Below are 26,508 nucleotides of genomic sequence, written 5' to 3'. Positions count from 1 at the left end.
GCCCAGGCTGTGAGCAGTGGCACACTTTCCTGCTTTCCCCAAGCAATTTCCTGCTTTCCACAGGAGATGAAAGGGGTGATTAGACACCACTGAAAAACCAATGTCTGCTCTTACATCTTCATAGCCTTCCAAAAGCCCATCTGCTGCCCTGAGCCTGAGTGCAGCAGGGTCAGTACAACAGGGAAACCCAGTCTGATGCACAGGAGAGTAGCTCTAATCCAGAGCATCAGCTGATTACACAGAGCATATCCATTGTCCAAAAGTAGTTTTATTTTCACTCTTCCCCTCTGAAACCAACTTGACTCTTCTCCAAAAACCAACGCCAGACTGAGTCACTTGAAATTATTTTTTAGGTGGGTTTTTAAAGGCTGAGTTGCAATACAGCCCCTGCCCTGTGACAACATGCCAGGAAACCCCTGGGAACTCCCCCAGAAAACTGTGAGGGAATGAATGCAAAACAGGCTGAGCTGTTCAGCTTCTCACCTCCCCCAGCATGAGCTTGAACATGTTGACAGCAGGGCAGTATGAAGATGGTTTTGTCCCCTACAAATCTTTTGGATAAACAAGATTTTTCTCTACATCAGAAATCTCTTTTTAACTTCAGTCAATATTTTCTTGGCTTGCTACTCTTGACAGTCATAAAACAGCTCTCTCTGGAATACGCCATTCAAATTAATCAGCTGTCAGCTATTCTTTTAAAACTAATAATAGAAGGTCTGCATGAGCCTGTGAGAGACTGAAACGCAGGAATGTGAGTTGTGCAGCTGCAAATGTTTCTATACTGCTGCAGCTCAAATTGCTTTTTGCTCTCTACCAAAAAGGCATGAAACAGCATTGTAGGGAACAGGTTCTGGACTGTCAAAGTTGCCCAACTGTCCTCAGCATGCCCCATAAATGTGCTAAAAATTTAGCAATGCCTTTTAACTTTCAAGGAAGCTTTAAAGACAGGAGGGATGTTCTGCTTATAAACCAATGAGCTCAGCTGGCCCAGGAGAACAGATAATGTGATGGCTTGTATCCTTTGGATGCCAGCTACACAGAGGATGCCAGACTATGCTCTTGACGTTGGCAGAAGTTTTAGCCTCCAATTCATCTTCCTGTCATCAAACTGCAACAGGACGGGCAAAAAGTGTTCCAGGAGGAAGCACTGCCTCTGAGAGGGTTGGGAAACAGGACTTTGAAGAGCCCCTTGACTACAGCAGTTTGGCTCCAAGTGGGCCGAGAAGATTAATGTTACATGAAGCTTGAACTCAGAATAAGAGCTGGCACTGGAGGAAAGCCAACTGCGCAACACTCCTGTAACTGCTTAGGGGACTCTTGTTGTCACAAGAAACTGAGGAACAACGGGGAGGCTCTGTTCAAAAAGCACTCAGGTTTGCAAAGCCTGGTGAAGGAACAAGAGCAGCACCTGCTTCTTTCAGGTCTGCCTAAAGCTAGTGCCACCTGGGGACTTGGCTTCTACCAGCAGTGAGTCCATTTTCAGCCTGAAAAAATACTTTTAAAACCCTCCCAAGCTTTTAAGAGAAAGAAGCCATTTAAATCCCAGACCGGAAGCCTTAATTATAATGGATTTGTGTGAAAGTTGCCAGATCTTGCCCTGCTCTGTGATCAGGGCTGTGCCAAGAGTCTGCTTTGTGTCACACTAGCAACTGTGCTAAGTTCAGCAGAGTAACTGGGTCAAAGATGCACAGCCAGAAGAGAGATCACTGATTAGCACTAATGAGAGCCTGCACTGCAGAGCACAATGACAGTGCCATCATGTCCAGGCTCTTGCTGTAATTAAAGGCAGCCATACCCATCTCCAGTGCGAGCTGCACAGAACAGATATTTTTGCGTGTCACATTTTACACCTTGGGAAGTCACTCATGACCAGAAAACAGAACATGAGAGGAAACAACTGAACTCATTGTTCATACTGCTGGAATTGAAATTAACTTAGAGAAAATCAGGAAAGATTTGAGCATCACCATGAGCAGCTCTACCAAACATACAGAATCATTGTTTTCAATCAATTAATTCTACCTATAATGAGCATAAAGTTACCAATGAAGAATACTGATCTTGTGTTCAAGAATTTAATGGTACATCTGTCCACAACCAGGTGCTCTGAAGATCAACCTTCAACAGAAACAGCAAAAACAAAAACAAAGAAAAAGAAAAAAGAAACAAGGTTTCTCCAAGTCTCACAGACTTTCCCTAAGAAGAAAAATAGAGAGGACTTTGTAGTAACCTAGAGAAAGGAATAAGAGCAGAAACTCGTATTGAACTGCACACACCAAGTGAGTCCTAGGCTTCTAGACAGCCTCAGCTCATTTCCAAAGCAGGGTACTTCTAAGTAATAAAGACAAATGCATCAGGGTAACTTGGAACTGACCTCAATGGACAACACAAACATCTGCTGTCAGCCCACAGATAGAGGGCGTACAAGGGGTTACAGAGATAGGATTTGTGCAAGATAAAACAAGCAATTAAAACACTTCAGATTATAAAAAATACTCTGTAGACAGTCAAACCTCAGATTATAAAAATTACTCTATAGACAGTCAAGAATAGAGAACAAAAAAATTTCTACTGTGTCCATTCACTTCCCTTCTAAGAACAGTAAGACAGAAAGCAATTAATCCCACCAAGGAACCTCACCACTGTCTCTGGAAAACTCAGAGCCACGGACTATCCACAGACAGAACACAGACATTCAGCCACTGGCAGAAACATGGTGGGCACCTGGGACCAGTGAGGAGATTTACATCAGGACAACACAAAGCAACTGTCTTTGAAATACAGAAATGAATGCACTGATAAAGTGACAATACAGAAAGCTGTAAACACTGAGCTAAGGACTTATCCAGAGGTATGAACTGTATTGAACACAGAGCTCTTACACCTGCACAGACTCCTGCAAGGACTCCACCTGCCTTACCAGCTATACCAGCACCTTCCTGAATTGCTCACTCCCTCAATAGATGAAAAAACAATGGGTCAACTTTGTTACAATTGTAGTTACAAATATATTTTTTATTATTATTTCCTACTGGTAAGGTATACATAGTATAACGTATGAAAACTTCATTTGAAACCATTCAGAATGCTAGAACATATGGAAATTATCTTAAAAGTCCAAGGGAATGATGCCTTGTATCGCTTTTCAAAGAAACTTGCAAATGCTACAGCGCAGACCATTAAGGGAAATGCCACTCAGCCAGAAGCTCTAGGAGAGAGTTCACCAGGCTTCCTGCTGCACCACAGCAAACAGATACACACCAAAAACTCACTGCTGCCTTTGGAATATCCAGTTTGCAACTCCTTGCCGAGATCTCTCGGGATTCCCAGGATGATCATCTGTAAAATGTATGCACTTAAAAGCAGCATTGAAAATCATTAGGTTTGTCTGTCTTAGACATTTCAGGGACTAATAGCATTTTCCCCTCAAATGAACCTTAAAATTGGGAAATAATCACAGTGCTCCTTCTTAAGGAGGGAGATGGTTCAAACTAGCACACCAGCTCCACAGATATTTAATTTCTAGTCAAAAATAGCACAAGAATTTCATATTAAACTGGTCCCAACCATCAAAGACATGATTTTTTTTTTCCAAATCAGGCTATCAATATTTGCTAATAGGAGTATTTATTTAAGGAATCAAGCTGGTAGGCAAGAAGTGGACGCAAAGTGGTAGGCAGTGCTGATGAGCCCTCAGTTTGCAGATGACAGCTGTCAGTTCTGCTCCAACACAGCCTGTTCCTCCTGCATGAGTGCTCTGGGGTAGGTCACAGCTATGACAGCATTTTTTTCCCTAAAGTCTTCCTGCTCCTCTGAAGCACAGCCCTATAATCCAGGAACAATCTGCGCACACACACACACACACATTTATAAAAAATAGCCATTTGTGGGGAGGGAGGTGGGATAGAAGGACCTGATTTCCATTCTTTCCCCTCTAGGAAGGTTTGAGGAGAAAGTGGAGATCAGCATCACCATCATCTCCAGCATGGTGTTATTAGCAGCCATGCTGAAGCCAGTCAGCAGCGTCTGGCATTGTTTGGAGAAACACAAAAGACCTTCTGTTTGGAAAGTTCAAGAAAGAAAAGGCAGAGCCTGTGGCCTGGTCCTGCAGTCAAAAGACTGACACAGAGGCTGGGAAGTTCTCAGGCAGAGGCTGATCCCAAGCCCTTTGAAGTTGACGGGAAAACTCCCATGGACTCCAGCAAGCTTTGGATCACGTCTGAAACACACTGAAGGGAACAAAGCAGCATAAAAGTAGAAATGAGCATCTCCAAAGGGGAATTAAACAGCACAATGGTGACCTAATATATTCATCATGGTTGCTGATACAATGTGGTTTTGTGATGTTTGGCAAAGTAGGATTATATTAAATTTGTAAGTCTTTTCATTAGGATACAACAGCTGTACACCCAATAAGTATTTTTCTGCTTAAAGTGCTATGCATGATGCCCTAGCATTGTGTTTAATACAGCATTTAGCAAAAGGAAAGCTGGAAAGAAAAGTCCCTTTCAAATTGCTGAAATTATGAGTTTTCTGCTTTCTTTCCCCACTGTCTCCTCCCTAAAAGGCTAGTCTACAGCTATGAAATACACAGTCTAGGACTGAAAACCTTATTAAGAACAATGCTGCCAGCATCATCTATTCATGAGCAGCCACTTGAGAGAGGGCCCAACCCAGAAGAAACTCTATAGCAGCACATTCTCCAAACAATTACTAAAGGATCCCAAATTGCAGGGAGGCTCCAAATCCTCTGCTTAATTATGTTTTAATTAATTTTCTCCTTAAAGATGAATACAGGAGCATTTAAGATGAAAGAAAATCCTCTGATTTCTTTAATATTTCCATAATAATTTTCTTACATATAGGAGTAATCATTGCAGTGGGTTTAAGCTTTGGCACTGTCTGGGTCCTAAATGGTATTTTCTGGGAATTAATTTGTTACAAACTTTTTAAAACACTTCTTGTAGCCTTTGCACAGGATTCAACAAAGAGCCAAAGTAACCCCATTCCCCCCTCCCACTCCAAAAACAAAAAATGCAGGATGTTTCCTCTTTCCCTGGCTAATAGAATCCAACTGTTGCCGCATGACATCATTCCCCAGAGTCAGGGAATCCAAGCTCATTCCGGCACTCTCGGCTGGGAGTAAACACCACCACCAATAAAAAACAAAATTAAAAATCATCAAAATTTACAATGGGAGGACATAACATTAAAAAGGCAATTTTTGTTACCTGAAATTTGGAGCATTTCCCTTTCCACTCCATTCTCAGATTTGTATTTCCCAGACAAAACTCTGTATTATTATCTGAGGCAATCAGAAAACCAGTCGTTTAGTATCTAATACCTGCTGTGCTTCCCATAACTTCTTCATATGACCTCTCACAGCACTGATTCCAGCCAAAATGATTGCAGAGAACACAGACTGGCCAGGCCAGTTGTCATGGAGATCTCTCTCCCCCCCTTTTCATAAGCGCGCGCACACACACACAGATTTAAACAATTCTGGGAGGCATCCACAAAACAGCATGCCTTTTCATCAGCTAAGTTTTGAAACATTCCACCCCTCCTCCAGCCCCTCCCCAGAGTCAGCCCAGGAAGCTGAGATTTGGGCAGGAATTGATTGTGGAAATTAGAGATATTGCCTTCTAAAAAAGAGAAAACTACCACAAAACTTGTAATTTTTTTTTTCCCCCAGAAGGAAAAAAAGATGTTTAGTCACCAAAGCTTTGAACTAAATCTATCACATTCAGACCTGCAGGCTATTTGTCTTTGCCTGACTACTTATGAATTTGATATGTGAAAGCACTGAAGCTTTGTTGAAATACAATCATGCAGATTACAAGAAATTCTGCTGGCATGGCCTGACTGCTTACCTTGCTGTTCTCCCAGTACCAAGTCAGTGACTTAATTAGCACAGGTATTCATAAGGTCATGCAGGACTTCCTGTATTCTTTCATGTTTCTGTAATTAAGAAGAAAATTGGGCAGGTCAGAAACATGCAGCTCCAACAAACAAACAGAAAAAAATCCCCCAGCTAAGCATAACACAGAGATACATCTGGAAGTTTTCTCATACTGACTATAAGTTTAATTTCTGCTTACCCAAAGCTTGCTATCTCCCAGTTAAAGGAGAAACCCATTTCACTGACGTTTGCAAATACAAGAACTGATTAGTTTACCATATTCACTGGCACCATGGTTGCAAAACAAAACTTACACCAAACATAAATAAAGACATACAACATTTTTTCCTTGACAAAAAGAATCCAAACTAATCCCCACCAACGTCATATAGGAAAGCCTTGACTGATAAATTAAAAGAACAGAAAATACTTTATAAAAAAGAAAGAACGTTTATTAAGAAAATTCAGTTTAAAAATATTTGGACTCAGAATAAGAGTATTGTGCCCAAAATTTTTACACTTTGAGAGATACCTTGGAGATTCAGTCTTGAGAGGATTTAATCAGAGTCAGTCATTCAAAGTTTTAAAACGTTGTGGAAGATAGTGAAGGGATTTCATGAGTCTGTGTTCTGCAATGAGCAGTATAAGCAGCAGTCCCTCTAGCGGGCAGAAAACTGCAAAGCTGCCTATGCCAAGCTAAATAGGTAACCAATTTCTTCTGTGTCTATTAACCACTTCATTGTGCTGTTATGATGCTCCACCCCTGCATTTAAAACTCAACAACAGCATATGAAATCCTTTATATGTTATTTTGGGAGTTGAACACAAGAAAATGTACATGATATAATTAATATAAATAGGTTTCTACATGAAGAGATTAAAGAATTCCAATATGTTACTCTTCGGGTTGTGTGAGATAGTCAAGATGTTTCAGGGAAATGTGTCCATATAGCCATTCTTACATATAAAATACACCAGAGCATATTATTGCCTGTACTTTGGAAAACTCTGAATTTTGTGACAGGACTCCCAGCAGAATGCACACTGAAATCATCTCTCTCTCTCTCTAACAAGAACATCACACAAAAGCATATGCATGAGACATATTTTACACTGCTACCAAAAACTGCATGCAGACTAGTCACAGATAGATAAACATAACAAAACAGCTACTGAAGCTGTCAGGGGTCCAGAACATGCTGAAATGACATCACATCAAATAGTTCCTAGATATGAAAGCACCATATGCTAAGAATGTACCAGCGATGCCCAGCCTGAGCCATCAGAGCCAAATATTAAAGAATTATTACTTGGTTTTATCCTGGAAAGTTTCTTTGGTATATGACTAAGGTAAATTTATCACATGCTGCAAGTGGGCACAATTTCAGCAGTGTGACTGGGAAAGAGGGAAATTGCTAACTCCTCACAGGAAAGTAAGGTTTTAGACTGCATCACTGCCAAGGGAGTGTTCAAAGACACAGAAGTAATAAAAAAATGCTCTAGGAATGTGAGTGACAAAACACAAGTGAAATGGCTGATCATGCTCAGCCCTCCTATAGCCCCCATTACTGGTAACATGGGAGTATGTACCAACCATCTGCATCACATCCCACTCCAGTGTTCATGGCAACGCTCTGTGGCACTTCATTCCATGACCACATCTGCATATATGGCAAGGATCTGGAGGAGCAGGCAAGCTGGCATTCATAAATCATGGAAAATGCTCTGTGCATTACATATACGCTCTGTTCCAGTTTAAAATTCCAGGCAAAGCAAGTGAAGTTGTTAAAATATATCATGCATACACAAAAATGTAGAAACAAGGCACAGTAGTAAAACCACGACCCAGGCTTTGGCTTTGGGCAGGTGACTGCCACAGAAGCCCTCAGACAAGCACGTTTCTATTCTAAGCCCCATGAATACACCCCAAATCAGTTCCTTGCCAAAAAGTGACATATGTACTTAGATTGATCCCAGTAAAACAAGAGCCATCCCCACATCTTACTTTTTTTCCTCACTGAGCTTTCATTGAGCACATCAATACCTCAGAACACAATTTAAGTTCTGAATTCATAAACAGAGGACACGGTGAGCAGCTGATTTTGCATTAATTACAAAATCACAGCTACCCTGCTATCAAAAGGCATCAGAGTGTGTACCCTCACCTTCTGCAGGGACAGACAGCCCATTACTCACACGCAGCTGATGTTTAGTTTGTTATTTCAGATACACTTCCCCTTTCTGACGGGTTGAACACACTCCTTCCTACACGCCTGGCCCCGGGATGGAGCAGCCACGTGAGGCACAGGAGCAGACATGCACTGAGCAGGGTGAGAGCACAGCAGGAGCCCTCACCAGACACACCTGGAGTTTCTGCCTGAAAGGGAAATGTGAGATGCCCAGTCTGAGATCCTTCACCGAATGCTTTCCAAGCAGCCATCAGCAGCAACAGGAGAGAAAACAAAAATCAGACTTGCTCCTCATGAAATTTTATCACTTTCAGTAGGTGAAAGCACAACATCAGAGGTGAGCTCCAGATTAAGCCAGCCACAACAGCAGCACAAATCTCTGGTAGGTATAAATTCAAATTAATCACTGCTTCAATTTCAGTAACATTTTGCATTTTTAGATAAAAACTCTCCTGCTAAGTTACTTAAATTTTTCTACTCCTCAAATAACTTTATGCCCTTCACAAGGGCTTTTGCCCCTTTCCCATTGAAGATGGCCACCATATTGGTCTTCCTTGTGTCATCCCCACACATTTACTGACCATCTTTCCAATGATCTCAATAAATATGTATTTGAGACTCAACAGCAAAAGTGAAACCTAATTAGTCTGTCCCACTATGTTTTTAACCCAATACTGCTAGAAGTGCCTGCAGCTCCTGCTGACCTCACTGGGAGAGGCAGGGAGCTTGGGAGCAGCACTTCCTCATCACCAGGCAGTGACTTGCAGAGGTATGGAAATAAGGGGAAAAGCCCAAGCCAGCTCTTAATGTAAAGCACACATGCACTACAAAAACTGTGTTCTTTGCTCTTTTTATAGAGACTCAGCACTCAATACTTTTGCGTAGGGAATTCTCTGGACTAGCAGGTGGGGCAAAGTGATGACAGGCAGGGCAGCAGCCACCACACACTCTGAAGCAGTCCCATAGCACCACTGAGTTCTTTAAATTAACAGTGCACAGCACTGGCCCTTATTGGCAATACTCCAACATGGTGGTGTAAGAACATGAAACAACAACAACACAAGTGGCACAAGATAACACCTCTGACCCCAAAGATATCATTCTACCAAAGAGATTAAACCTTCCACTGCCTTCAGTGGCATGTTAACTTCAATCTTGCCCCACTGCATGTTTTGCTAAGATTGTGGTATCCAAGTAAGTAGCACAAAAGTAGATTGCAGCCCTGCAAACAATAGCAAAGAGTTGATTCAACACAGGAGCTCCCCAGTTGCAAGGGGGTTGCAGAAGTGAAAGACTAAAATCAGTCAGCTACAAACTTGTTGTCTTCCCCCATTTCAGATCCATTACTTATAGTACATGCACAACTCTCTTCTGACAGGAGAATTAATTTTCCATGGCCTCCTCAATGATCTAGCAAGGATCAGGTTTGCAGCGCAGTACTGGTTTCACTAACCCAGAAAAGAAAAAAAAATTGTGTGTGTGAATATCCCCAGTATTTATATAGTATGTATATAGGAAATGACTAATCATAGCTGTGCTCTCTTTGAGATGATGCCAATCTCTTTATGGCCCTATATCCCATTTCAGTTTGATCTCATTCTGCAAAAGAAAGCCCACCATACTTGGGTCTGACTCTGACACTCCAACTGTGTGCAAAACAGCAATTTGAAAAAGTTTCTAATTCACTGAAACTAAGGGGAGATCTGCACCTGAGGGTCATGACAAGAAGCTGACAAGCACTCAGTTGCTGTGCAAACACTCATTCAAAAATAAAGTGGCTTAACTTTGTGGCTCTTGTTATTTTAGGCCCTGCTTCAGCAAAGCACTTAAACATTGACTTCAAAAGAACTTAAAAACACACTTAAATATATGTGCTACAATATTTTACCAAAGTGGAGGTTTAGTAATGTCGTATATTTTAGAAAAGAGAGGCGGAAAGAGTTTTTATTTGGCAATTAAAGCTTTAAGACACTGTTTGGTCATACTGAGACACAACCCTCATTCTAAACCTACTAATGATGCTGGATATTTGCTGAGCAATAAGCTGAATAATTCCTTAATAAAACAACTTTAAACATGAACAGCATGGAATTAACTCATGCGACTGCCTGGTTTGAGAATTATCCATACCTATGGTCTGATTCATGACAAGAGACACATATTACAGCTCACCCCACTAGAAACACAGTGCAAAGCCAAACAAGCCATACAAACTGGCTCTGAGCCCAGGCAGCCAATTCAGCCAGCCCTCAACATCCCAGCGCTGCAAACTGTGTCAGATGGCACCAGGCCAAGGCACAAGCCAAGCCAGAGGGATAACCAAAAGGTGGGAATCTCATGTAAATCAGTCCTTCTGCTCTCCAGAGCCAGCCCTGTCTGCAACCCATCTTCCTTCCAGTCAACACCCTTCCTTGCATGGCTCTGCTGCATCCCAGGCATGCCCAAAAGGGAGAGACAGGAAGCTGTAGGTCCAAAAATGATGGAGGCGGGGAGAATCCCCCGAAGAGAGGTTATTTGTCCTGTCTGTATAACCCCATCAAGGGTGGATTTATGCCCCAAGCAGAAGGGCAAACGAGACAAGCAGGCTTCCTCTGGGAACCAGCCATATCAGGAGAGATGTCAATGAGTTGCTTGAAACTCCACAGGATTTCTGATTTGACCCGACATGAAGGGAAGATCCCTGTTAATCTCATTTCACTACTGTTTCTTTCAAGTAGAAGTGAAAGGACAAGTTTCTGCTGCCCCTGTTCACAGCACACATCCTGTGACACAAGATGCTCCACATGGGACAAGAAGACAATTCAAAAAACAGATTCCCTCACACCTGGAATTGCACTGAAGCAGAACACACGAAAATATAACTTTGGGAGGACTAAATCTTGTGTGAATCTGAGCAAGTGCTGCAAAGCTTTGACTTAATGGGAACAGAGGGGCAGAATCCTTCTTAGAGCACATAAATTATGGTATTACAGGTCATATAAGCCAAATCTCTGGCTGAAAGGGAACTTTTCAAGTTCTTGTCAAGGCATCCCACTACCTGTACTTTTCTCCCAGGTAGTGGGACAAAGACAAGATGCTGTTGGGAACTGTCTTCTATTGTTACACTGGCTATATGAAGCTAACAAAGGGAAGAGAATATTTTAGCAAAGCAAGGGACACAAGGACAGAAAACATTGCAGAGATGACTTCTGAAGCAGAATATGGGTGGTGGTTGCATTTTTCACATTTTTACCCCTGCAAAGATGCTTTCCAGAGCAAAACAGCTCTGAAGTTAAACTCAAAATGGAAAATGTGGGCCTAAGGCTGTGCATCCAGTATGATATCACGTTGTTTACATGACAGAAAAAAAAAAATCACAACCAATAGCACTGTATACTCTTTGAACTTATAAATAGATAAATAATGACAACATGTTTGTGATTCCTTTTGATCATCAACTATGAAAGTTCACAGGAAGTTTATACAGCCCCCTCTGACTGGACAGATCTTATCTTCCAAATGCTAGGAGCCAAGAGACTCCAAGAAGAAAGTGTCAGCCTGATGTTCCTTTGGACAAAAGGCAATGACTTCTTCTGTATGCTATCACAGTTGGCTTCCTTTATTTTAGTCATGACTTGAACTTCCAAGCTGGCCTGGAGACCCTGTGAACTGCTGCTAACATGCTAGGGGAATGCCTGTGAGCCCCACTTCTCATCTCTAGGGAGGATGGATGGTGCAAGCACTGGCTCAGCACAACTCCCATCACCTTCACCCCATGGAAATCAAAGCCAGTGACAGTGTGTTTTCTCAGGGACACAGAGTTTGTCTTTTGTACCGTCATAAACATCATAGCAGGCAGATCTCAACCACAGACAATAAAGCATTTTCTTCTCTATTTTGGATAGAGCAGATAAACATCATATTGCTTTGAATATGCAGAGATCCTTTCATTTAAGGCCCTCAGGGTGCTTTGCAAAGCCGCATAAATGTCACTGCAGTGTGGCTGCTCAGAAAAATGAGTTCAATGGCTTTGTGTGCAAGTCTGCACAGTGGCCCTCTGGAAACTGCGTGTGACCAACAGTGTTCTAAACACCAGGCTCTGCTGCTTGCCCTGAGGCCAGAGTTAGAACCTGGAAGGCAGTTGGGGTCAGTCAAAACTGGAGTTTTCTGGAAAACATTTGGGCATGGGAAACAGCCAAAATGAGGCTTTTTTCCTAGGTGGTTTCCAGTGCCACAGAGGGAATGAAAATCAGTGACATTGGAATGACTAGGACAAGCTTGTGCAAAACAAAAGAAATCCAAAACCAGACCATGCAGACAGTTCAAAACCATTTTATGAACTCTGTGTTTCTCAGTACCTCAGTGCTTCCTGGGTTTACAATAGGAGTGTGGTACAGAGATGCCCAAATGAGCCACAACCACTTTAATGCCAGAACTGGAAGCAGCACAGCTCCAACAGCACAAAGCAGTGCTTGAACTGGTGCAGCTGCCTTTTGTGGGAAGGAGGCCGTGGCACCACGCAGTACCCCACTGCAGTGTAGGGCGGTGCAGACCTCCTGGAGTCAGCTCCAGGGCCCTTTGTGCTGACATCCATTGTGTGGCACACACATTCCCAGAGCAATACACTGCAGACCACAGAGGAAGTCAGTCCCAGTGCTGGAAATTCAGCCCCCAGCACCCAAGGTCCAGATGAATGCTTTAAAAGCAAGGTCATCCTTCCTCCTTCAATTCTGTGCATTCTTCCAAACAAAGCTGGGAGATATCTCTGAAAATAGCCCCGTAGCGAGGGGTAGATTGTCCCAACATCTACATTTAGGCTGCTGGAGAATCACACACCTACATATCTTTTCTTCACCACTAAGAGTAGAGGTTATTACCTAAGGAAAAAAAAAAAAACATATTCTGCTTCATTCTTATCAAAACAGATAGTTCAGAGATAAGATTTTGCCTCTTGACATGAAAGAGCATAATTTCTTATTCTCATTAAACTACTTCCTATTTTAGAGTCAGAAGGAAAGCAAGAATCAACCCTTTTTTATTTTTTCACATCAAACTAAAAAGGGCGGAACTTGGGAAAACACCAGTGCTTTTCTTCCAAGTCTGGGAAAACTATACAGTTTACATAGGCCAGGACACTGTTAGAGATATTTTCCCTTTAAAACACTGGATAAGGTCCATGCAGTCACATGATGTTCCCCATTGCTATGTACATTGTTTTAAGGGAATGGACAAAACTCCCTCCCTGGAACTGCTGCTGCTTGCTGTTCATACTATGGAAGTGGTAAAATCCCACATCACAGGCTCAGCGTCAGCCATTCAGTGTGCACAGACCACACACCAGAAAGTTTGCAAAAGATCTTCCTGCCAGTGAAGAAGGGCAAGGAAAACCTCTCTTAAAAGCCTCCATTTCTAGCTGAGCTCTAACCTGGGGTAGCACTGAATGCTGCACCGACATCTCCACCTAAACCCCACAGCTGGGCCAGGAGGCTGCCAAAGGAACTGGACATCCCCACTCAGAGATATGCCAAGATCTAAACATGGAAGCTATGGCTGTTACCCTTGCAGCTGGGTGTGTGTGTGCACTGCAAACATAAGTTAGGGCCTACAGTGCTGGAAGCAGCTCATGGAAAGTCTGAACCCAAAGATGCAAATCATTAAGAGCACACATCACATCTTGCTCAGGGGAAAATTCCTCATTCAAGAACAGACACGCTGATTACGTCTCCAGTTTTCTGATTTCCTGACGTGTGAAAGTCCCATCAGTAAACATGAGAGCTCTGTGCTTACTGAAAGCATAAAGCAACACTCTCAGTTTGCCAGAAAGAGCTGAAAGGGCTATTTTTGCACATATGCATCGTGTTGAAAACCTCTACACTTCCTCCTGCACTGTATGGAGAGGCCTAACAAGGAATCACAAGAGTCAAATGCTGTTCTTGCTTTTGACACCATGCAGGTATATGACCTTGGATAGCTTTCTTTGCCTAGTAACACAAGGCCTGTTTGGCTTCCTGGAGGTGTTAGAACAATGCAGTAAATTTTAATTCCACTATGAACTTCAAACAATATCTAATTTTGGTTACATTATACAATTCTGTACATTAAACAGCCTCTAAGCTCTAATTTCTTAGCCTGCTTCACATCTATGCATTTTTGATACTCATTCCAACCTGGAAAAGGTCAAACATGAACAGGGTTTGCTCATCATCCTTACCACTGAAAAAATAATTGTCCCTCACCATTTACATGGTCTCAGAGAGCATGTAACAAATACAAATGCTGTCCTAAGCAACTGAAAGAATTAGAACCTGATTTTTACTGCCAACTGTTTATTCTGACAAAATGAGAATTTTGCACAATTTTTCTTAAATTTTTGTATTTACATTGCGAGATTTAAAAGAAACAAAAAACCTATGCTGTGGGTCATTTTTTAAATCCCCTCTATCCAGCTGCATTCAAAATAATCTGCAATGCACCTGTCTTGTAAAAGCCTCCACAATGGTTAAATGTTCCTCACAAACTCTTGTCTTATCACTAGTTTTATCTCTAGTTTACCTGGGCATGACCTGGAGTAAGTCTTAGTAATTTTAATTCCTCACCTCCTCTAGAGTGGCTCCCAAGTATAATTCACAGGTCTTGTGAACCAGATGTAAAATAAAACAAGAGCTTGCTGACCCCCTTCCCAGATATCTCAGACACTCACAGAATGCCAGCAGGCCAGCAGAATGTAGAAGATATTTGTAAAACACAGTGTGTCATTTTACATCCTTTTGGAATGGCATCTCAATAGTTTAGAAAATACAACCATGCCCTGCAATTCAGCATGAGACACAGGCAACTGTAACAACTTTCTGCTTTCTGCCTGTTCCCTTATCTCTAAAGAGCTGATAACAACTGAATCTATTGGAAAAACTCTTACAATAAATTTATCAACCTTCATAAGATGGCCATAGACTGCAGGAAGAAAAGCATTACTATATTAAGAAGAGATGGGTTATATCTCTTTTAATTTAACTGGATTCCCACTATTAAGCCCATTTAGGAGGCTGTATTAATACATTCCTCAGAAACTTTTTCCTTATACAATTTTAAAATCACACAGTGAGCTAGGAAATGGAAAAGAAACATCATGCACTGTCATGCAGAAACAGAGAATAAAAGTCTTCTTTGGACTGCTTGGAGGCTGTCTCCTGGATGAAAGAGCAAGCCCATTAACAGGAGAAGGTGATAAAAAATCCATATGCAGCACAAAGCACCCCTAAAAGCCAAAACAACAACAGGCAATTGAGGTGGAGAGTGAAGCAGACTGCTATGACTCATAGGCTATAAGTCTAGTCAGTGAAAAATCTGGCAGAAGTTTGCTGTTGGACTATGTCTGTACATTCCCAAGAGATTTATAGCTGCTTATTAAATCATCTGTTCCTCTTAAAACTAAAGAAACTGTATATGTTTCACTGGATTTTACATCTGCTAGAAAGACCCATTAACCATTAGTACAGAGGAGAGTTTTTTCCTATTGAGTGAGTCATTCAAAAGATTTTAAGACCTTACTTGAGAGAGGAAGGGAAACCTACACAAGTGATGGGATGCAGCGTGATCCAAAACCTGCTACTTCAGGATGGGTCTCCCTCACTGGCATCTCTGGTGTGCCTGGCTAATCCTCAGAACAGGCCTTTAGAGTAACACATATTTTCTGCAGAGGAAAGGAAACAAGTACTTACTATAAAGGAAAGTTCAATAGAGGAAATAGTCATGCCTTCAAGTAAAAGAGCACTGTGGCTTGAGACAGGGTTTGTGGAGCAGGTTCATGGAGCGTGGTGACACACAGGCACACACTGGTGCCAGAGGACCTGTCAAAACATGAGGAGCTGGCAGTGTCATTGGCTTCCAGACAGAAGCTGCTATGCTCAGGAGCTGGAGGGAAAACCCCACTAGCCCTGCAGTGTCATCTCAAAACCTAAAGGAACAGAAAAAGGAGCTGTGCACAGTCCTGCCCCAAGCATGCTGCTCAAACACTGGTTGGTTCACAGGGGAGCAAGACAGAAGGATGGGTAGGGCTGTCATTTCCATCCTGGTTAGCTAAACAAGCTGTTATCTCAGAGTGCTCTTGGAGCATTTCTGCCCCTCTTCATCCCACACATTATCCATTCAAAAAACCTGCACAAACAAAGAATGTTCCTTCTCCTATCTCCCCTCCTCTCAGTCTTACTTTTTTGCTCTTTTTTCACCCTTGGGCACATCCGCAGATTAGGTCTCCAAGATAGCCATCTCTCAATGGCGATATACAAAAATGTTATCAAATACAAGCCATTTGCTGAGGCATAGATGGAGCTGAACATCCCAAACTCCCAGAAGGTAGGAAAGTCTTACAGATCTTTAATTAACCCCTTAAAAATAAACACAACCCATGCACATTTGCCAATCACATAATAATGCAGAAATACTGTGTCTATAGCTAGCTCAGTGTTAAGACTAGACTAGAGATGCACTTCAAAAACACCAAAAATGCCCTTCAGGGTCAGACCAGCAGTGCCTGTAGCTCAACACTCTAACACTGTCTTCAGAGGCAGTGAAAGGCAGTGCTAGTCAGGACAAGCCCGGGAACATCGCTGTTTTCTGGCCTTTTTTCTCTGTCCGTGGGAGACTGCAAGCTGTGGGTGAGCAGAGCTGAAAAGCAGAGAGATTTACAAAATGTTGCTAACGGTGCTTTTGTTACTCCTGCTGTACCACTAAAATCCTACTAAGTGTAAAGCGAAGCACAACAGAAAGCCATGTGTGAACTGTTGCACTTAGCTGAAAAGGCAGCAACTTGGGAGCTTGAGAACACAATAATAAAATCAAGACCCACAGCAGCTCACGCACGCGGCACGCCCAAAGCCTGCGAGCGAGTGAGGGAGCTGAGCATCATCATGCCCGTGGGCACAACTGTGGCAGATTTGCCAGCACACACTGGATGGGGGAGACAAGAAGGGATGGGTTGCTCAGCACATTTCTCTTTCATGTTTTTGAATTGCTGCCTTGTAAAAGTCAATTTGCTAAAAAACATGACAAGATAATGGTTGGTCCTGCTGAATTGGCACAGCTATGCTATGCCAAACTGATTCCTGCAGTAAATCATGTGCACTCTCCAAACACAAAGGCAGGGCTGTACAGCTCTGCAAACTCGTTATTTACTTTTGCCAAAAATGACAAAATGTCTGTCAGACTTGTTTTCTCTTTATTATCTCTGCATTGAACTACCTTCAATGAACTACCTACTTTAGAACGCTGAATCAATACAGAAGGAATAAAAGAGCATGGTGAATTGATCTCCCAGCAATCTGCACAAAAACTGAGCCAGGATATGCTCAAGAGGTTACAGCGTGTCTCCTACTCTACAACTGTACATGACCAGCTGCTTACCTGACACAGTAAGCAACTTTCTGATACATCAATTCATCATCAATATCCTAAGACTGAATTAGTGCTTTCCGTCTTAAAAAAAGGGAAACTATTAAAAATATTGTGAAGGGAAGAAAATAACATCATAATGGAATATCCATACCCAGCACAGTAATACCACACCTCATCCTATTCAGGGTGAGACATCATGACTAAGGCATATCATCCCTGCCAGCCACATGCTACAGAAGTCAGGATGGTGGCATGGAAAACCAAGAGCATTAGTCAGTCCTGAGCAATCATCTTCAATCCTGACCAATCAAATCTTTTGATTTGGCTCTTTTTCCTTATTGGGAGGCAGCTACACCAATTAACATCAGTTGCTTGCTCCATGTCAACTTTGTCCCATGTCACACAACTCTCTATCTCACAACAGGTGAGCTTTGAGAACTTACAGTCCATCCCACACCAGATCAACACCACCCCAGTGGATGTCACCCACCCACCTCCCCACTGATCCAGCCAGGTAAGAAGATTTGCAAAAGAAGGAGGAGTGATCATTGTACTTCACAAGCACAGGAAGCACACAAATATTGCTGTCCAACTCTCACCAGAGGAAACACCATGTGAGAGCTGCTCAGCCTTCCAGACCAGCACAGAACCTGAGTCAGCCCTTAGGCAAGCTGCTGAAGTCAATGCTCAGCTTTCAAGCACATGCTGAAGTATTTGGCTGAGCAGGGACCATTCTCAAGTGTGGGATGCAGAATCCCACTCAACAGTTACTTCAATGACAGACTACAAAATATTATTGATATAAAATAATGCAATAATTTATGGGGGTGCATTCTCCCTTAACCATAATCTCAGATTCATCTCTTCTTTGCAAGCAATTGTTTCTTAAGAAGTGTTGTTGTGCCCATCATCTTAAACACAGAACAGCTGCCAGCCACAATAGGAAATGGTTTGCACTGGTTGAATGTACTTCTGAAACCCCACCAATTCTTCTCCATGAAAAAAAAAAAAACCCACAAGTAACAACAAGAAAACCCAAGAGAATTTGATAGTCTTTATTCTGTTCATTGTTGAGAAGTAAGGATCTTTGTTTTCTCTTTCAGACCATCCTGTTATTCACACAGTGAATTACAGGCCTAACCAGTTCTATAAATGGCAGTTCCCCGAACTCATGGTTTAAGTTTAGGTCAAAAGAAGATCATTCACATGTGAAGTATGAGTCTCCTCTGGCAAAGTAAAATCATTCTGGTTCCTGACAATGCTATATTTAACTTATTTTTAACTGCCCTGATTTTCTGCCTCTTTTCCTCAAAATAAAAACTGGTAGACATCAGAAGAAAAAGATTCTGTAATCCTCAGTTAGAAAGGTCACCGGAGGTGAGCTCAGAGCCAGTGAGAGCATGGACAGATTAAAACCTTCCAAACCCTAAGTTTCATTTTAACATGGTACCGTTGACTTACCCAAAGTCACAGGAACATCTCAATGCCTCAGTACAGGGCTATAACACTTGTTTACCTAATACATGGCTTATCATGAAGATGCAGTTTAGAATAACCAGATTGTTACCATTTGCAGATGATTAATGCTCCTCTTACAGCCTTATAAAGCTGTAACCACTACCTTCAGAGATCATCAAGGAAACTAATTATGCCCTGTAAAACCTATTTAAAGCAAGCACATATTACGCAGTATAGGTTTAAGCTTATAAACTTAAGGTAGCATAAGGTAAATTGGGCTAGTCCTCTACAAAAGCACAGCATCTACCCAACAGAGGCTGCTTCATTAGGTGGGGCATGTAGCTTTGAAGGCACAGTTCATTTAGCCACTGTTTTAGATGGAGAAGTACCTGCTTGGCAGGAGCTGAAATAACTGATAAGAAACTCTGTCCACAGACACTTGAAGGTGAATGATTGTTCCTGTCCTTGGTGTGTCCACAAAAACACAGACACCACACCAGCCACTGGGCTCCCAAGCTGGCCAGGAGCATAAAGCTATTTAAATATACATAGGACCTTGGGAATCTGCCCAGTTTTAAAGCTGCAACAGTGCAGTCAAATTACAGGACACCCAAAACACATACAGCAGAGTGACTAGCTGCTCCCCACTCAATTTGGTTATCATCAGTGCTAAGGAGACCTTCCTCCCAACATGCCATGCTGTCAGAATCAACAGGTGAGTTTCTATGGAACTTCAAATCCTGGAAGGGTTTTGGAGGCAGGGGTTTGGTGGAGGATTGGATCAATTTTTTTTTTATGGTTCAGTGTTTTCAACCTGTTTGTTGCCTAATAGAACTGGATAGGCAGTGAAAGGTGCCAAGGACCAATCAAACCTCAAAATGTTTTCTTCCCAATTAAAAACTTGGGAAGCAAATTAGCCTCATCTGTGTGGCAGGAAGATAAAAAGCCAATGCACAATCACATCTGATTTCCTTCAAAGCTCTGCTCTGAAATGCAGATGTTACAGGAGAGGAATGCCTGGGTTGAAAACAGCCCTGCTCACCTTCAGTGCAGTTCCTGAAATGGGAGCAAAGCAGAGAGCATGGCCATAAGGCTGTACTATCTTGATGCAGGAGAAAGCTTCTAGCTTATGAGCCAGCATCTCTTTTTAAATGAAAGACAAAAGCAGCAGGAAAATGCTTCTGAAAAGTTATTCCTTTCCTCCTCTTCCCTTTTCCCTAGCTTTCTAGAGAAAGTACTTTCCAGACAAATTGCATACAGTATGTGCAATCCTCCTGCTTGGAAAATTCAGTCTGCTAATAAAACCAAATACAAAACAAACAACAAGAAGCATATTTTTGATGGGTTTGCTTGTCATGTCATGGCTCCCAGCCTCCATTCTCAGGGATTTACCAAAATATTTGTCTATTTACACAAAGCTAGAATTCTGGAGTACCAGATTCTCTTCTCATTGACCTCTGGCTATACTTGGAGGTTACAGCAGTTAAAGATATTTCCAGTGACATCACTGGGAAGTATCAGTGCTGTAAATAGTAAGTCAGACAAAAGTGTAGTTTTGTCCAATCCTTACCAATACTCTGCAGTGTGAAAGATAATAATGGAAGTTCTCTCTTCACCCCAGCCCTGAGCAAAGTGCCAGTTCCTTTCCCTTCAGGGAACCACTCAGGGAACCACTTCTCTGACCACTCCAGGTAGACACAATTTTCTCCTGTCACACCCATCTCAGCTGGCTGAGAGAGTCCCAGACCCATCTCCTGCTCTCCCTCCAACACCACACAACAAGTGGAGAGTGAAAATAAGACAAAATTCACTTTACTGGGTTTCAGTACTTTGAAATAAATTCAAATGCCTTGAAATAAATCACTTAGATGCTGTGAGATAACCTAAACAAATCTCAGAACAAATAAATGTGGTACTCCTCCTATTAGGTTTACAGACCTCAGGCCTCTGGGACTCATGTTTTAAAGCTTTCCTGTGTAGCTATAAAAGCCAGAGAGGGTAAAGATTTTGGATAGTCATTTAGCTCCAGGAACTCTGGCCTTAAAAGAAGGTAGGAAAAAACCCAAATACAAAAAAAAATCCTACATTAAAATTGGTAGAGTTGACAAGAGTAAGGAAGAAAAGCTTTTCATTTTTTTTCTTTTGTATTTACCACTGTCTCCCACACAATAACATTGGGTAAGAGCACATTGTGACAACACATCTAGGTCTTATTTTAAAATTCCTTAGTCACTGTAATTGTATACAGAGCAAACAAGATCTGCTTCACTTACCAGCAAAACACAGCAGCACCTGGACTGCAACATGGCAGCCTTACAGGATGTGTAAAGATGAAGAGGAGAGAAATAAACCAGTCTGAAAATTGAATACTGGAGGGTCAGATCAGCACACCCTGACCCAATGTGAGCAATGCTACCTCTCATGACACAAACAAGAGATATTTGATAACCATCCAGTGTTTCAATTATAGCTTTGTCTCTCTATGTGAAAGCTGACTGTTACTTCTTGCAGGATGCAGCCACCATGTTTGACACAGCTCTAGTGTCCCTACAGGGATTCAAGGAGGTGACAAAACACATCCTTCCTAATGCAGGTCAACTCTTCCCGGCTCCACCAGAGGGATTCATATCCAAAAAAATTACACTTCTGGAGGTGGAAAACAAGAACAACTTAGATGAGATCCACCAACCCAGGGTAGGAGGTTTCACACCGTCAAACTTTCCAGTATTTTCCTGGAGCAAACATCAGCATATTCATGTGCACATTATCAACGTATTCATCTGCACATCAGGCTTATCTCAAGAGGCCACGATAGTTAAGAACATAATCTTCTCATTCACTAGCTCTTCTTGTAACCCCCTCCACAGCAACTCCTGCAATTACTGTTTCCACATGAATCGTTGAGTGCTGCCTACACTTCAGCCTCCCTCCCAAAAATATCTGTGTTGACTGCAAAAACACATGCTACCACAGACCTTTCTTACAGATCAAACTGCAAGCAAGCAAGCTGCAGGACTTTCCTGCATGTTTATTTCGTGAACCTCACATGCAGTAACTTCATCTTCCAGAGAACACACATACAGCTCAGCCCTGGGGGACGGGGTGAGTCTGATGTTCCCTTCTGTGGGGAGGCCCCTTGCTATGGATGGCTGCTGTGTGGAAGTGCATTGTTGAGGCACAGATCAGCCTGTGAACATTTCTCCTTGGATGTAGAGCTCCCTTTGAACTCTCTCATAATTGCTCCGACCTTGTGCACACATGTTCATTGCTGGAGCTGTGGGTGGGAGGCGCATCTGGCGCCAGCTCTATGCAAACCTTGCACAGCTTCATTCCCAAGACCACTGAAGTCAACATGGGCCTTTCCACAGGCTCCTCAAGCTTGAGGCCAGACTCACATTCCTTCATTTTAAAGGACATCAGAACTGCACTCAGTATTTTCAGGCAAGTGTTGAGTCACCACCCAACTGCTGCAAGGCCAGGAGAGTGACCTGCTCAGCCAGCTTTTTCCACAATCCCTGAAGGCAGACCTTATTCACTGCACTCACTGTGTTTGCTTTCTTCTCACTGACACAGAGAAAAATTAGACACAAACTGGCCATAAAGAGTCTTAGGCTAGAAATATGGAGAAAACTTACACTCGCCCAAACTCTTCAGGAACACAAAAATGCCCCTCTCTTCAGCACACAACTGCCCACCTCAGCTTTACCCTGGGACATCAACAGGCAGGAGTCCCAGCCCATCACAACTCAACCACTTTCTCAGTCTGCTCCTCAGGAGCTGAAATGTTAGACCCTTTCCTTGCTTTGCCCTGGGGTACACTCATAACTCATCATTTGGCCTCCAGAAAGGAAGCCCTACTGGTCCTTACTCATGCTCAGTAGCACTTTAGTCACTGAGCTGTCTCACAGAGGTCAGCAGAAATTCTTACATAGCAAATAACATGTGCCATTAATTATGTCAGTGCTTGGCCCACATCAGAGCAGCTATCAGGGCTCCAAGTGCACCAACAATCCTTAAATGCCCTGTCCATCCTGACCTTGGACTTGCACCCCCAAAGCCACTGCCCAAAGGACCAGAAGCCCAGGATAAGCTCAGGCTCAGCCATGCTCCAGGTTTGACCACTCCTAACCCTTTCCTTGCTGGGCCTGACTTGCTGCATGGATTTAGCTTGGTCCCAGCTCTGCCATCTGCATCTACACAGTGATCACTGGGCTACCAGTGACTTCTGTCACTGTCGCCAAGCTGGTCCCAGCTGGGCACCATGGGACTTTGCTGAGGTCAGTGAGAGCATTGTCCTCCTGTGGTGGGGTCACCCTCAGCTCCTGGCTCATCCTTTCTTGTGGTTCAGCCTTTGCTCTCTGCTCCCTGACAGTGCCATGCTCTCCACACCATTTCCATTTGCTGGTCATCCTCTCTGGCTTGACAGACCCTGAAGCATGATTAGGACAAGCATCACATGATAGCCAGAGGCTGGCATTAAAGAGGAATTTTGGAGGGAGGAGAAATATCAGAACACCTTTTCAGAGGGATTCAGCACCCTGGTTTTGACCCATGGAAAATCTGAAGTAGCAGCTAACCTGGTATCAGAGCAGCTTTGGGAAACTGGGTCATTGGTTTTCCTGGTGATTAATTCCAGGGCAAGATACTGATCTGGTTCAGACAGAGTTCAAAACATCCCTGCTTATACAATCAGATGCATGAACAGGAAAGGCACCTTTGCAAGCAATCATGTCTCTTCAAACAGAAATAATGCATGACAGAAGCACACTATTTCCTGCTCACAAAAAGGGCTGATGGATAAATTCAATTATTCACACTTAGCAAGGCTCTCAGCTATCCAGACTTTCCTAGCTAGCCTGAGGTAAAAAAGAAAATCTTAAAGTAAGTTTTTTATACCCACAGAAACAAAATTTCAAAAGCTTCTGCCATTTGCACTAAATGCAGTGTGACGGGGAGCATCCTTACAGCCCCAAAGCAAAACTAGAACTACACCAGAGACTTTTTCTCAGGATATGCTTGTGAACACTCTGGCCTTGCCTTACTCTCTGCCTGTTGGGAGCACAGGCTGGAGGCAGTGGAAGAAAACTGGAGTCCACTTTTGGTGCTGTTTTATTTTTGGTCCTGGAGAGTCACTCCTCCTCTTTGCATATCATCCTTTCAAACAAAACAAATAAACAAACCTTTTTCTCTCTTTCCTGTTCATAGGCAGAGACAGAAATCAAGAGAGCTGATTTCCACTAAGAACAGACACCAAGAACCAGCTGCACTGTATGAACTTCAGAAGTTATGGCAGGTTCTGCAAAGTGGCACAGTGATGTGCAAAACTAATACAAGCCAAAAATGGAGTATATGATCAACAGAGAAATTACACAGACAGGTTTCAAATCTGTTTTTGTTTTTTTTCAAAATAGTAACAAATGTATAGGCATCTTCATAGGTGACACCCTACACTATATGCTACCAGCAAACCAAGATAGAATTTCTGAAGACAGATTATTTTGTTTTGAGAGAGACACCATTTTCCATACAGCTGTCTACTTTCTAAATCACCTACACTGTTTGATTCCACCCACTCCACCCCTAAACAGTGTTGTCTTTAAATAACCAACTAAAAGCTTTTGCAGTATCACTGCCTATATATTCTGGGTATCTTTTTTTGGTTGAAGGATTGGGGGTTTGGCAGGGAGAGATTGTGTTTGGGTTTTTATTCCCCTGAAGTTAAAAAGGGGGCTTTGCCCTTCAGCTTTTGGTGGTTATTCAGGTACAGATGCCTACAAAAGTCACACTTGTATTCTGAGAACATGTGCAAGGACAGTATGAGATAATAAAGAGCAAAAGTGGGCTGGAATGTGTGTCCTGGGAGTCCCACAGGTAGTCCAGGTTTCCAGGAGGGAAACCTGGAGGAAGAAGAGAGATCCTGTATGTTCTCTCCCTAAGGACAGCTTTAGGGCTCTAACATTGTCTGCTTTGCTCTGTTTCAATACCGCATGCTTGCTCAAAAAACCAAAATTCATCTTCCCCAAAACACACTCAGTTCTGCAGGTACTTGTACATAACAGTGATCACATTCATAAAGTTTTAATATAATAAAGAAAATACATAAAACAATGCTCAGCAATGAGCACAAGCCTTATGGGAACATAGGTCATTTGGAACTGAATCCAGAAGTTTAAATCATTAGGTTTCTGGATGTGGCAAAATTAGACTGGCCCCATCATGAGACCTAACCTTCCCACGAGGGTCACAAAACAGGAAAGGCTGGGACTAAGAACAACAATAATGGCAAGAAAATAAACTTTATCTGAAACTAATCAGTTACTAATGATTTGAGGAAGATTATGTCAACTCCCCATATATGGGTTCTTTATCAGGAAGGGCAAAGCACTGCACTGTCAAATAACAGATGTGACTTGCACATAGATCTGCATTTAAGGTACATGTTCCTCAGAGGGACAATGGGAAAGGATTCCCAGCATCACAGAAATATCTACTGCGGGCTCAGTTTATGTACAGTCAGGATATTGCACTTTCCACAGGATCAAGTGATTTGATGTGACCTTTCTTAGTGAAGATGTACACTCCTCTACAGTCACCAGAAAAGGAGGTTGAAGCAAAGTGGGGGTGGGTTTCTTCTCCCAGGTAAGAACAGACAGGATGAGAGAAAACAGCCTCAAGTTGCACCGGGGGAGGTTAAGTTTGGATATAAGGAAAAACTTCTCCAACAAGAGGGTGTGAAGCACTAGAACAGGCTGCCAGGGAAGTGGTTGAATCACCATTCCTGGAGGTATTTTAAAAGCCACGTGGATGTGGCACTTAGGGACAGGGTTTTATGGTGGACTTGGCAGTGCTGGATTAAGAGCTGGAGTCACTGCTCTTAGAGGCCTTTTCCAACCTAAAGGTTCTATGGTCTATTCAGATATGTAGAAACAGCTGTCTAATGCAAGAAAAATATAGAATATTCCACAAGATTTTTGTATTGCTTCCTACAGAATTCCAATTTGCTGGCTGGATTTCAAGATCCTAGAATTTGGCTCTTGTTGCTGCTGCTTGATCAGCTATTACCATTCCTCCTGATGCCAGCCTGACAACATTTCCAGTGTTTTTCATAAACATTTTCTCAGATCACACTGCTCAGATCCATTTGTGCTGCAAGGCTGCAGGACACTCCACTTCAGAGAGAGCTTGCTGGAAGCATGAGCTGTGCAGCAGAAAGCTGTGCTGATTGCTCCTCTATGGAAAAAGGAAAATGCCTTATGTCCACACACATAGATTTGTTGGAAGCAGCTTGCTTCAAAATTTGTGATACAATCAGTTCAGTGTTAATTACACACCTTCATAATTCATGCCCAGCTCCTTCTAAGAGCTGAATTTCTGCAGCTGGAGAGGCCAACAGACCTTCTGTTATAGGGATTTTATTTATGAGAAGTGTCCTGAAGTCTTACAAAAATATGGACACAGGAGGAATGCCCCTTTGTATCATCTGCAGGCATTCTCCTCGCGTGAAATGAGGCACAAAGGTTTTCACCAGACACACACTTACCAAGAATTATAGCAGGTTTTGATCTATCCCCTTCAGCACCCTCAGGCCTC

The 26,508-nt window shown here is 42.6% G+C and overlaps 1 protein-coding gene across 7 annotated transcripts in view; it reads right to left on the bottom strand.

Annotated features, from left to right (window-relative positions):
* Positions 1 to 26,508, bottom strand: part of DENND2B (DENN domain containing 2B) — a 151,567-nt gene that overhangs the window by 108,954 nt on the left and 16,105 nt on the right. For 3 of the 7 annotated variants that reach the window (XM_039706907.1, XM_039706908.1, XM_039706911.1), the window contains exons 2-3: positions 5,874 to 5,961; positions 5,232 to 5,305 (exon numbers count right to left, since the gene is read on the bottom strand). The gene's annotated coding sequence lies outside the window, so the exon portion shown is untranslated. Of the gene's footprint in view, positions 1 to 5,231; positions 5,306 to 5,873; positions 5,962 to 8,067; positions 8,090 to 15,641; positions 15,761 to 26,508 lie in introns of those variants that run through there. The other 4 variants (XM_039706913.1, XM_039706906.1, XM_039706910.1 and 1 more) reach the window with 3 other exon arrangements.

The sequence above is a fragment of the Passer montanus genome, unplaced genomic scaffold, assembly GCF_014805655.1.
Source record: "Passer montanus isolate IOZ18808 unplaced genomic scaffold, ASM1480565v1 scaffold2, whole genome shotgun sequence".
NCBI classification, from domain to species: domain Eukaryota; kingdom Metazoa; phylum Chordata; class Aves; order Passeriformes; family Passeridae; genus Passer; species Passer montanus.
The sequence above is the reverse complement of the archived record's forward strand: the minus strand, read 5'-3'. Positions and strand labels throughout refer to the sequence as shown.